The sequence below is a fragment of the Oryx dammah genome, unplaced genomic scaffold (genome assembly GCF_014754425.2).
Source record: "Oryx dammah isolate SB20612 unplaced genomic scaffold, SCBI_Odam_1.1 HiC_scaffold_24, whole genome shotgun sequence".
NCBI classification, from domain to species: domain Eukaryota; kingdom Metazoa; phylum Chordata; class Mammalia; order Artiodactyla; family Bovidae; genus Oryx; species Oryx dammah.
This window is the reverse complement of record NW_024070208.1, coordinates 22,143,854-22,158,143: the sequence shown is the minus strand read 5'-3', so window position 1 is coordinate 22,158,143 and position 14,290 is coordinate 22,143,854.

Sequence of the window (14,290 nt, the reverse complement as noted above, 5' to 3'; positions counted from 1 at the left end):
ACAAACCTCGTCACACGTGTACGGTTGTCATTGTGGGGGTGGGGGAGCCACAAGGTGGGAACTCGTCTGAGAATGTCAGAATGGGCTACACTTCTCCTTTCACTCATGAGTCATGGTTACCATTTTGTGCTTACGAAACCACGACCAAAATGGCACTGTATGGGGTAATTTTTGCATTTTAGTAATTCAAAAAAATTACACCTCTACCTTGCACAGGAGACTCTAGCCCTGAGATTTCTATTACCAAAGACTATCAAAATGCAAATCCAACCAAGAGGTCAGCATGGTGGTGGTGAATATGTAAACTGTACAGACCTTTGGGCAAAAGCTATCAAAATTTAAGATATAGAAATCTTTTGGTCTAATATTTTCTCATCTAGAAACTTAACTATAGTAAGGCCATATGGTACTCAAAAATCTGTAGATAAAGACATTCATTTCAGGATTGTTTATAAACGTGAAAAATTGAGAGCAATGCAATAGGAACTGGTTAAATAAATTATAGTACACATATAAAATGGAATATTCCACAGCCACTAAAAAATACAAATGTGCGTTGACATAAAAAATATGCCCAAGATATGTTACTGAGAGAAAAAAAGCATATTGTAAGACAGCATGCATAAAATTATTCCATTTTTGTAAATAATAAAACATATGGTTGTATATGTGTAGGGAAAAAATCTGGAATAATATCCACCAAACTAGTCACAGTGGCTTTTTCTGGGGGATGGAACTAGGAAGGGTCCTACTTTCTATTTTTTATTATTTCTATACTTCTAGAAATTCTTCTTATATGACTATTTTTACCATTAAAAAAAAATTAAAAGGGGGCTTCCTTGGTGGCTTAGTGGTAACGAATCTGCCTGCCAAGGCAGGAGACATGAGTAGGATAACTGATCTGGGAAGATGCCACATGCCGCAAAGCAACTCAGCCCATGCGCCACAATTATGGAGTCTGTGCGCTAGAGCCCGGGAGGTGCAACTACCGAAGTCTGTATCCTCTAGAGCCCCTGCTCTGCAACAAGAAGAGCCATCACAGAGAAGCCTGAGAACCATAACTAGAGTAGCCCCTGCTGCCCTAGAGAAGGCCCGCAGGCAACGAAGACCCAGCACAGCCAAGAAGAAATAACTTTTCTAAAAAATTAACAGGATCTTTCCTGGCAGTCCAGTGGTTAAGACTCCACACTGCCAATGCCAGGGGCTCAGGTTAAATGCCTGGTCAGGTAACTAAGATCCCACATGCCAGGCATCGTGGCCAGTAAATTAATGAAACAAAATCAATTAAACAAAATTAATTAAAATTAATTTTAATTAAAATGTTAAATTAAAATTAAACAAAATTAATAAAACAAAAAATAAATTTTAAATAAATCCAAAAAATTAACAAAGATTTGTGTTCTATTTTTAGTTGGGGACTAGGTGTTTGGGATATGAGACATAACCAATACTTCAAGTCTAGAACCAGGAAGGAGACTAAAGGGAACTGAAAATCTCTGAAACATGATTCTTATGTGAGAAACTATTTGAATAAGAATTTGCTGGTAGCTTTCAAACACACAGCTGCAGATATATATATTGTTGATGATCCAAAACCGTCTTTGAGATTTCTGGGGGAAACGGCAGAGTTAGAGTATGTTTGTATGACTCCTCTCCCTGAAATTTATTTAAGCAAACAAGAATCAATTCTGTTCATGGTTGGGTCTATCGTTTTCAAGTCAGCAATCAAATTTATTTTCAAGGAGATTCTTTAAAGGGGTGTTTGGGGGTCTCCAGGGTGAAAAAGTTGGCTTAAAGCTCAACATTCAGAAAACGAAGATCATGGCATCTGGTCCCATCACTTCATGGGAAATAGATGGGGAAACAGTGGAAACAGTGTCAGACTTTATTTTGGGGGGCTCCAAAATCACTGCAGATGGTGACTGCAGCCGTGAAATTAAAAGATGCTTACTCCTTGGAAGGAAAGTTAGGACCAACCTAGATAGCATATTAAAAAGCAGAGACATTACTTTGCCAACAAAGGTCCGTCTAGTCAAGGCTATGGTTTTTCCAGTAGTCATGTATGGATGTGAGAGTTGGACTGTGAAGAAAGCTGAGTGCCAAAGAATTGATGCTTTTGAACTGTGGTGTTGGAGAAGACTCTTGAGGGTCCTTTGGACTGCAAGGAGATCCAACCAGTCCATTCTGAAGGAGATCAGCCCTGGGATTTCTTTGGAAGGAATGATGCTAAAGCTGAAACTCCAGTACTTTGGCCACCTCATGTGAAGAGTTGACTCATTGGAAAAGACTCTGATGCTGGGAGGGACTGGGGGCAGGAGGAGAAGGGGACGACAGAGGATGAGATGGCTGGATGGCATCACGGACTCGATGGACATGAGTCTGAGTGAACTTCAGGAGTTGGTGATGGACAGGGGGGCCTGGCATGCTGCGATTCATGGGGTCGCAAAGAGTCGGACATGACTGAGTGACTGAACTGAACCGAACTGAATCTACACTTAAGATTCATTCTATTATACAGACAAAGCTAACTGTGTTTCCCAGTCAGCTCCATTTCTGGAAGCATGTGAAGGTTACATGTTTTTTCTTTTTTAATTTATTCATTTATGTGGCTCCTCATTATAGTGCTTGGGCTCCAGAGCACACAGGCTTGGTAACTGTGGCACACAGGTTGCCCTGAGGCAAGTGGGATCTTAGTTTCCCAATCAGGGATTGAAGCCGCATCCCCTATGTTGGAAGGCAGATTCTTTACCAGCAGACCACCAGGGAAGTCCCTGAAGGTTACATGGTAAGGATACACACTGTAGCAAGCACAACTCCCACAGCAAAGCTGAGTGGTGGAACCAGAGGGGGTCTGAGACCTGGATGCCCGGCTGCCCACCTGGCTGCCTAAAGACCTCACAACGTGGCTTACCAGCAAATTGGGTCTAATTTCAACAGTTTCAACAGACTGATTCTGATCCATCTCATTCTGATTTCCATGTATGAACTTACTGCCTTACAGAGGCTGATGCACATAACTAGATTGCTAGAGAATTCATTGGCAGTGAAACTCATCTGTCGATTAAATCAGCTAGTATGTGTGATAGCACAGAGGGTCCCCTCTCCTTTTGAACAAATTAATGGCAAGTTCAATATTATCTGGAAGTGATACTTCAAGCACGGGCTTCCCAGGTGGCTCAGTGGGTGAAGAATCCATCTGCAATGCAGGAGACACAGGAGACTCAGAACCAATCCCTGAGTCGGGAAAATACCCTGGAGGAGGGCATAGCAACCCATTCCAGTATTCTTGCCTGGAGAATCCCATGGACAGAGAAGCCTGGTGGGCTACAGTCCATGGGGTCTCAAAGAGTCAGACACAAATGAAGCGACTGAGCATACACAAACTGCAAGCATGGTTTCATATCAGAAGCAGGAAGTTACATAACCTGAATGTGAACTGACATCTGGTCCCCAACAGGCTGATGCCTGGATCTCTGTAGTACAGTCCAAAAGGCCCAGATGCTGTTCCTCCAAGCAGCCAAGACATCCTCTCTCAAGGACATGACTGACTTCTGGTTCTCCATCGCCCTTTCTGTGCCCCCTTTCTGAATCACAGTACATCACAATGGATTCGATTTCTGCTGTTTGTTTGTGTGTTTGTTTACAATCATATTCTATTTCTGCCTCCATGAGCTCATTCACTGAATCATCCTGGGTGTGATATCTGATGCCTGCAAGTTTACAAACAGACCATTTCTGACTCCGTTTTCTCAGATCGCTAATCAAACCATCACATGCAGATTTTATTAGTTCCACAGTGAGAGGATATGATAGTCAGGATACGATATGCTATGCTGAGGTAACAAGCAAATCCAAACCTCATCGATTCAGTACAACATTTGTGTCATATCCTTGCAAGGTCTAATGTGAGATGGCAGGACCCATCTCCATCAGATGTGTCTGGATCCAGGCTCCATCCATTCTGTGTTCTACATATTAAGATCATGGCATCTGGTCCCATCACTTCATGGCAAATAGATGGGGAAACAGTGGAAACAGTGTCAGATTTTATTTGGGGGGCTCCAAAATCACTGCAGATGGTGACTGCAGCCATGAAATTAAAAGACGCTTACTCCTTGGAAGGAAAGTTAGGACCAACCTAGATAGCATATTAAAAAGCAGAGACATTACTTTGCCAACTAAGGTCCATCTAGTCAAGGCTATGGTTTTTCCAGTGGTCATGTATGGATGTGAGAGTTGAACTGTGAAGAAAGCTGAGCACCGAAGAATTGATGCTTTTGAACTGTGGTGTTGGAGAAGACTCTTGAGGGTCCTTTGGACTGCAAGGAGATCCAACCAGTCCATTCTGAAGGAGATCAGCCCTGGGATTTCTTTGGCAGGAATGATGCTAAAGCTGAAACTCCAGTACTTTGGCCTCCTCATGCGAAGAGTTGACTCATTGGGAAAGACTCTGATGCTGGGAGGGATTGGGGGCAGGAGGAGAAGGGGACGACCAAGGATGAGATGGCTGGATGGCATCACGGACTCGATGGACGTGAGTCTCAGTGAACTCCAGGAATTGGTGATGGACAGGGGGGCCTGGCGTGCTGCGATTCATGGGGTCGCAAAGAGTCGGACACGACTGAGTGACTGAACTGACTGAACGGGCTGACTGCAGCAGCCAGAGACAAAGATGGAGGAGAGTGCTGATTCCTAAGAGCCTCAAAGTGACACCTGACTTCCTGTCCACATCTCATGGACCAGAGCCAGTCATGTGACCAATCTAAGTGCAAAGGAGCCACTGGATTATCTGGAGAGAGCTGGCTGCCTCTGAAATAGAAAGCTACCTGATTTCCAGGTTTTTATAAGCTCTTTACTGTCACCCATGTATACCAGCAATAGTTGTAATCAGAGGGCACTTGATGCTTCTGAACTGCCCTCTTAGCTCCTGTCTGTCTTCACTGAATCAATACAATGCAGGTCATTTACTGAGGGTCTAAAAACCTAGGTTAGACTGAAATACAGTGTAAGACTCAGCTTCACCCTTGAGAATAGAGGGACTTCCCTGGCAGCCCAGCGGTTAAGGCTTCACCTTCCAATGTAGGGGATGTGGATTTGATCCCTGATCAGGGAGCCGGGATCCAAGGGCCTTCCCAGGTAGCACTAATTTTAAAGAACCCGCCTGCCAATGCAGAAGACATAAGAGACGTGGGTTCGATCCCTGGGTCAGGAAGATCCCCTGGAGAAGGATATATAATACATGTTTAAAGATATACAACTGTAATACAGAGGAAAAGTAAATGGTGACTAAATGTACAAATCAAGTTTCAGTAGAGAAATAATTCCATCAGGAAGAATATGGGGTATGAGCTTGGGAAGTGCAGAATTCTGACTAACCTTGCAAAGGCTCCTGAAAGGCAGAGGCATGGGAAGAGAATAAGGGAAGGCAGGGGGTGTGACTGTGACGTCATGGGGCGCAGAAGCAGGAGTGAGGAGTTTGATGTGTCTGGAACACCAGTAAATGCAGGTGAAGAAGTGGCTGGAGATGGGGTGGGAAGTTAGCATGAGGCCGTGACTGTCCCTGGGCTAGTCTGGACTTTGGTCTAAAAGCCACAGGGACAACCTGCGGGTCTGGGGGAAAGGAAAGTACCCAACCATCCTTTAGAAAGACAAGCCAGGAAGCAGACTCGAAACCAGCCAGGAAGCTGCTGCAGTGGCTCCAGAGAAGGTCCTGATTCTGATGGCCCATCTCCTGCCAGGAGCCTCCTGCATTTGAATCTCCCCAGGTGATGAAGATCACAGAAGCTTTCCAGGTGTACACGCATAGACATGCTGTTACCAGTCCAAACTCATCTCTTCTTGACCCCATACTCAATGCCATCAGCAAATGCCATCAGCTCTGCCTCCAGAACAAACCTGAATCCGACCACTCCTCCCAGCTCCTGCCTTTGCAACCGAACCCAAGCCTCCTTCCTGTCTCGAGAGCACCACACGTGCCCTTCTGGCCTTTCAGAGGCCCCGCTGCTCTTACCCTGAGCCGTCCACACTGCCTCGCCACCAGCCCCACACAGCAAGCCCTCAGCAAAGGTGTGTGTTCATGAAGCAGCTGTGTGTGCTCAGTCATTCAGTCGTGTCCAACTCTATTCGACCCCATGGAATGTAGCCCACCAGGTTCCTCTATCCATTGGATTTCCCGGGCAAGAATACTGGAGTGGGTTGCCATTTCCTTCTCTAGGGCATCTTCTCAATCCAGGGATCAAACCCATGCCTCTTGGGTCTCCTGTACTGGCTGGCAGATTCTTTACCACTGAGCCACCTGGGAAGCGCCAATGAAGCTGCTAATAAATGGCAATATCAGAACATCAAGTGAAATAAAAGTGAGGTTTACAGGCTAAGAGCCTAAGAGGCTGAGCTCCGTTCCTCCTATGGACCTTAACAAATATCTCAGACCCCATTCTCATTTCAAGCACCTCCACTCAGGTTTAATTCAGGCTCAGCTTGGCTTCTTCCTCAAAAGCAGGACAGGGGTATTTATCAAGAGCAACCAGAGGCCAAAGAAAATGCCTGAGAGTCCCACAGAGCCAGAGCAGCCACCTGGCAGGTGCCTCCCTGCACCTGACTGGGAGGGGGGAGAACAGTGAAGGTGGTACCACCCAGACCAGTGAGGAGGGAGAAGGTGGTGAAGGGGGCCCTGGCCCCCAAGACAGGACACGGTCTTGGGAACTGTGTCTGCTCCCAGCCTGCATATCACTGACCCTCTCAGATCACATAGGTGTTTCATGAATAAAAGAACACAACCCCTGGTGTCCTTGAAAAGGGAAAGTGTTAGACACTCAATAGCATCCGAATCTTTGCAACCCCATGGACTGTAGCCCACCAAGCTCCTCTGTCCGTGCGGATTCTCCAGGCAAGAATACTGAGTGGGTTGCTATTCCCTTCTCCAGAGGATCTTCCCAACCCAGGGGATTGAACCAGCTCTCCTGCATCATGGGCAGATTCTTTTTACTGCTGAGCCACAATAAAACAAAGTGATGTTTGGGCAAGGAGCTTGCAGCCTGAGTGTGGATGAAGATGTCTGACCACATGTCCACTCAGGATGGGGGGACAGAGTCCCTCCCTGTGCAAGGGGGAAGGAGGAGCTGATGCTTATAGGAAGGTGGGAAGGAAATTATTTGCAATCATCTTGAGAGCCAGTGAATGGTTTGCCTGCTCAGAAAGACTTGAAGATTTGCATCTGTGATGCCTCCTGTTGTTTTGACAGAGTCCTTTTTTTTTTTTTTAAGCTTAAAAAGGGGAGTAGAAGGAAATGTGACCATTAAGCTAGTAAATGAGCTTTTGGGAGGCCCTGCTGTATGATAAGCCGTCGTCAGCGGTTCCCAGCACGCCACAGATCTCCCGTTTGCATGCCCAGGGCTGAGCTCAAGTCACTGGGCCGTTTCTGGCCACAACAGAGTCCCGAGCTCACCTCTGCCTGTTTCAGGCTGTGTCCATTTGTCTCTTAAGATTCAGGTAAGAATGATTCTATAAAGACAACAAGAAAGAGAATGGACATGAGCGAGAATAAAAGGGAGAGAGAAAGTGTATGGTTTTGTACCAGGGGGGAAAAAAATCCATCTCTTTGCTTTCAGTACCTGATCCATTTTCTCCACCTGAAAGGTAGGAACTCCCTACCTATAAATTAAAGACATCGGAAATCGACTGAGCGTCCTGACACACGCCCTCCTGGGCTTCACCCCAGAAATCCTGATTCAGGGTATGCATGGGTGTATTTATAATGAGGGGGCAGGAGAGGGCATAACGTCTGTATTTTAAATGCCCCTGGGTAATCATGAGTCAAGCGAGTAAGTCAAAACTTCCCTGGCTGTCCAGTGGTTAAGAGTCCACACTTACATTGCAGGGGCACAGGTTCAATCCTTGGTCAGGAAACTAAGATCCAGCATGGGGGATAAAACACACATACACACACACACACAAAAAGAGACAGAGAAAGGGTATAAGTTGTGAACTACCCTAATGGGGAAGACGGTCTGAACTGACGCTGGCCACAGAAGGTTTTGCCCAGTGAGCAAGATTCTTTCTAGAAGAGTCACTTATCAGCTGTGTGAAGCTCCAAGTTACAGAGGCTCACAAGACCCCAGAATATTGGCCTGAAGGCATTAGTCAAGGTCTTTATCAGTAGCAGCTGTGAATTTGAGTGTTGAGTTGGCTTTCGATATCCCTCTCTTCCCACTCTTAGCCTCTCCTGACTCCATCCATTCATCAAAGATGTACTGAGCACCAGGCCCCATCCAGCAGAGGCCCCAGGACACAACAGAGATAGTCCTTTCCTCCTAGCAGGCACTGTTCCAGTGGCGAGGAGCAGGAAGCAGTCATTCCACAGACAGCTGTCTAAGAGCTATAATCAACACGGGTCAGGAAGCATATGGAATGCCCTCTGTTTCTCCATCACTGTGCCAAGCTTGAAGGGCACAAAGCTTCATCATTCACAACGCCTAGGTTCCAGAAATCCACCACCTATTAGGGGAGACACACGAACAGGCCATTCTAAACTAGAATGTATATGGAGAACAGTATGTGGTTTCCTAAAATACTAAAACTAGAGCTAGCAGATGACCCTGCAATCCCACTCCTTGGCCTATACCCAGAGAAAGCCATAATTTGAAAAGATACATGCACCCCAATGTCCAATGCAGCACTATTTACAATAGTCAGGACATGGAAGCAACCTAAATATCCATCAGCAGAGGAATGGATAAAGAAGATGTGGCACCTATAATCAATGGACTGTGAGTCATAAAAAGAATGAAATAAAGCCATTTGCAGCAACGTGGATGGACCTAGAGATTGTCGTTACTGAGTGAGGTCAGACAGAGGGAAACAAAGATCATGTGACTTCACTCACATGTGGAATCATTTTTTAAAAATGAACTTATTTACAAAACAGAAATAGTTATAGATGTAGTAAACAAACTTATGGTTACCAGGGAGTATTAGACAGGGATAAACTGGGAGACTGGGATTGATACATATACACACTGTTATGTACAAAACAGACAGCTAATAAGGACCTACTGTATAGCATAGGGAACTCTACTCAGTACTCTGTAACGATCTATATGGGGAAAGAATCTAAAGAGAGTGGATATATGTATATGTGTAACTGATCCATTTTGCCAAACACCACAAACTAACACAACACTGTAAATCAGCTCTACTCCAATAAAAATTAACAGCAACAACAACAAAAAAGCACTAGAATGTAAAATGGAAATTAGAAATGATATAAAACTCGAGATGAGAGAATTAAGAAAGAGAATCTGCAAGCACGCAAGATGCTTAGAAGAGTGCCTGGCACGTAGTAAATACTCAGTAAATATGAATCATCATTATTAGAAGATAATGCACGTAGGGTATCCTGCAGGGAGAATGAGGTACTATAGGAGCACCTGGCTGAGGTGGTTGGGAAATGACCGAACGGAAATGATGCCTGAGCCGGGTTCCAAAGGCTGACTAGGAAGAATCAGTCTCCATCATCTCAGCTGGAGAATGCTGATAACAACGGCCAGCCTCCTTGGTGTTCTCACTGTGCCCCAGGCGCTGTGCCATCCTCATTTCACAGGTGGGGGTCACAAGCACAGCAAGTGGAAGACCGAGGGCCTTAATGCCATCTTAAGACCTGAAGCCAAGGGCATCTTAATCTAGAGGCTAAGTTTTTTCTAGTCATTATATGGTGGCATTTTAAAAAGCATGTAACTTCTGGGACTTCCCTGGCAGTCCAGTGGTTAAGACTGACTGCACCTTCCAATGCAGAGGGTACAGGTTCAATCCCTGGTCAGGGAGCTACGATCCCACATGCCAGGTGGCCAAAAACCATTAAACAGAAACAACATTGTAACAAATTCAATAAAGATTTTTTAAATGGTCCACTTATTAAAAAAAAAATCTTTAAAAAAATTTTTTTTAAATTAAAAGATATAACTTCAATAAAGAACAAAGAATGTATAAATATGCATGTAATTGCAACCTGGAATTCTTATAATCATTTTCATATGTGCTTCAGTTACTTTTTGTAAAGGCACCAAAACACTACGGAAATAGCCTCTTTGGACTTCTCTCCAATTCCATTGCTTTCCTTCCCCAAAGATCACCTCTATGTGGCCCTGCTGTGATGCTTCAGCTCTCATTGGACCACATGTGTAGGTATCCAGAAAGAGTAAGATAGCTGTAACAGTAAGTAACAAGTTGTACTGTGTGTTTTAAATAGCCACCTAAACTGTCTCATTCCCTATGGGGAAAGGTATTCTGTAACTTGCCTTTTTTCAGGCCATATTACACTTTGCATGTGATATGATAAGACTTAAGAGATTGGGTTCCCAGTATTCTATCTCATGCCTCTGCAGATATATTGGTGGTGAGGAGCCCACTGATGGACACTAAGCTGTTTCTACGTTCCCACCACCAGTAACACTACTACTCTGAACATCATTAAACAAGGCAAGAATTTCTTCAGAAGCTGAACCTTTCACCTTAATATGTTATTAATCCCCTGCATGTATGCTCAGTTGCTAAGTCATGTCCATCTCTTGGCAACCCCATGCACCGAAGCCCGCCAGGCTCCTCTGTCCATGGGACTCTCCAGGCAAGAATACTGCAGTGGGTAGCCATTCCCTTCTCCAGGGGATCTTCCTGACCCAGGGATCGAACCTGCATCTCCTGCATTGGTGGGTGGATTCTTTACCTCTGAGCCATCAGGGAATTTACTAATTCCCTAGAGAAATATTAAGACAAAAAAATGGAGATCAGGTACAGCCAGCTGGTGCCCTAGAGCAAGCACTTAGGAAAACCCCTCCCACCTATACTGATGAGTCCTTGAAAACTGAAGGGACTTTGCTTCATTTGATAGGTATCAGCACAAATGAGCCATAACCTGGTTAATCTCCTCAAAGTTTCAGAGCCGAGAGGACAGCCCTATTGGCCATAGATGAGAATCGCCTGGAAAGGTTTAGCATCACCGGAAATGCATGATTTCATCGGTGTGGGCAGGTTTCATTGGCACCATTGGTTCCTCACACCTGGCTGGAAGCCCTGCCCTGGTAAACATGCCACGGGTTCACGTCCACCTTGCGACAGACAGGAACTCTCTCCTCCCCACCCCACCCATTCCAGGTTGGACAGAAGAGAAAGGCCTGTGCTGGCTGCCCCAGGGGCTCCAGTCTTCCTCTGGTGCCCCAGCAGAAATTTTGTCATAGGGATCCTGAAAGAACACAGCAAACTCCCGGACTGCGTTCATTTGCGCTACTGGAAGCTGAGAAGGAAACTCTAGTCGAGGGAAAAACTAGGAGAGGAGGAGCAATATGACAACTGCATACACTCAGTGATCAGGGCATTTATATTGGGTTGACCAAATAGTTCATTTGAACAAAGTTTTTGACCAACACAATATCATACAATATCACATATGACTCTTGTGTCTGGGAAGAAGAGTAGCCGATATCAGACTTTACAACAACGTTGATAGGGAACCCAGGCATCTATGCCCATTTAACAATTGAATAAACAAGGTTCCAAAGACTGGACTTACATCAGGGCTCCCAGACTTTGAGATTTTATGTATCAGTAAAAGAAAAAAAAATAATAATAATGTAATGGTGAGACAGGCTATTTATCTTGTCCATTGACATTTTTAAATGCCACCTCCTATCACCATCTAAAAACAAAAGAAGAATAACAACAACAATAACAAAAAGAAAACAAAGACCCTTATCTTAGAATAAAGTCCTTAAAATTGAATAAGTTTAGCCTTAGACAAAATGTAATCCATTGTTCTTATTTTTCTGCATTTTAGTGCAGATGGTGAAACTTTGTCCTAGGCTGGTGTGGCAGGGAACTCTTGAGTTAGAGCACACAATTTTAGAATGACAAAATATCTTTCAAATAACCATGTTCAACCAGCCCTATGATGCTTGAGTTCCCTGTGTAATACACTTGAGTAGCATGTGTCCAGCTAGTTGTAAGAACAACATTCCGATCAGACCATTTTGACACATGGACATCTTGACATGTGGAGTATAATATTATAATTGAGGCTTTTGGGTAACGGTACAAAAAACCAACCACTCCAGAATTCAAAAACGTGAATCAGTGTTTTCAACTCTCACCCCAGCTCTACCCCAGAGGCCCATCACTGATCGTCCATATCTCCATCTTCAAGCAAATCAAAAGGGACAGTGCCGGGGTGGGATGGGGGTCCCACAGATTTATCAAGAATGGGACCTGGGTCAGGGAAGAGGTATGAGTCAGGAAGAGGCCTGGGATGGGGGCGGAGGAGAGGGGGAATGAACCAAAGGCATCTATTTCACACTCAGTTCAAAACAGATGAAAGTCTAATAAGTAGGATTAAAATCACTTGTTATGTTCTGTTGCTGCTGCTGCTACTGCTAAGTCGCTTTAGTCATGTCTGACTCTGTGCGACCCCAGAGACGGCAGCCCAACAGGCTCCTCTGTCCCTGGGATTCTCCAGGCAAGAACACTGGAGTGGGTTGCCATTTCCTTCTCCAATGCATGAAAGTGAAAGGTGAAAGTGAAGTTGCTCAGTCATGTCCGACTCTTAGCGACCCCACGGACTGTAGCCTACCAGGCTCCTCTGTCCATGGGATTCTCTAGGCAAGTTATGTTCTACTATTGCCAAAAAATCAATTAGTGTTGATTCTCTCCTAAAAGTCTTATCACAACGGCCATGGTGACAATTCACGGCAACACTGCATGGAAGTTTCCATAACATCAAGATGGTTGTGTCAATTGCAGAATCTGGTATGATTATCCCCAACAACAATCATCTAAAGCCTCATGGATGGTCAGTGGACGATAACAGCCAATGGACATGAGCTTGAGCAAACTCCAGGAGATGGTGAAGGACAGGGAAGCCTGGAGTGCTGCAGTCCATGGATTTGCAAAGAGTTGGACTGAGCAACTGAACAATAGCAACGAAAGTCACTTTAGACATTTTTGCAACTGTTAAAAAGATCTTCCCTATGGGCAAAGTGAAGTCGCTTAGTCGTGTCCAACTCTTTGCGACCCCATGAACTGTAACCTGCCAGGCTCCTCCGTCCATGGGATTTTCCAGGCAAGAATACTGGAGTGGGTTGCCATTTCCTTCTCCAGGGCATCTTTCCAACCCAGGGATTGAACCCTGGGTATCCCGCATTGTAGGCAGACGCTTTACCATCTGAGCTACCAGGAAAGCCTAAGATGTATATCTCTGTGGCTTCTGCCAAGATCCCAGATCTCACCAAAAGGGTCTCATCAAAAGAAACTGATTCCTCTTCCTCATGACAGTGCTTCAGATCATCCACTTGACATGTGGAGTATAATATTATAATTGAGGCTTTGGGGTAACAGTAGAAAAAACCAACCACTCCAGAATTCAAAAACGTGAATCAGTGTTTAAAAACTCTCACCCCAGCTCTACCCCAGAGGCCCGTCACCGATCGTCAATATCACCATATCTCCATCTTCATGCCAATCAAAAGGGACAAGTGCCAGGGGTGGGGTGGGGGTCCCACAGATCTATCAAGAATGGGACCGAGTCAGGGAAGAGCGATGAGTCAGGAAGAGGCCTGGGATGGGGGCCTTCCCCGAAATCACGCCTTCAGGCCAGGGCCTCAGTCCTCCACGAGTTCCTGATGTCATGTGGTTTCACATCCCTTCCCAGCCTTGCACACCGTCCTCTGGGTGTGTTTCACCTTGTCTCTAGTGTTCTGCCAGTGCAGCACACAGAACCCCATTCAGTTCTCCAGACGGGGCCCTCCACGGGGATCCCTCGCCCTCTCCGTGCTGGATGTACTCCCTGTTCACCCATCCTAAGAGCACCCTATGTTTTTTGTCAGCCAGGTCCCACCACTGATGACGTCAGCACGTGGACCTAAGCCCGGGTCTTCCAGCGTGTAAGCCCTGCACCACGCCGTCTCAAGGCTCCCTTGCTTGCGCGCACGCTAAATGCTTCAGACGTCCGACTCTTTGCCACACCATGGACTGTAGCCCGCCAGGCTCCTCTGTCTATGGGGATTCTCCAGGCAAGAATACTGGAGTGGGTTGCCATGCCCTCCTCCAGGGGATCTTCCCAACCTAGGGATCGAAGCAGCATCTCTTATATCTCCTGCATTGGCAGGCGGGTTCTTTACCACGAGCACCACCTGGGAAGCCCTGAGGCTCCCTTGGCCCCATCCTAACAGGAGAAGGAGATGTGAGCACAGCGCTGCTGGTGGGGAGCTCCATCCAGAACCAGACACAGGGCTCAGCCTGAGACGCACTC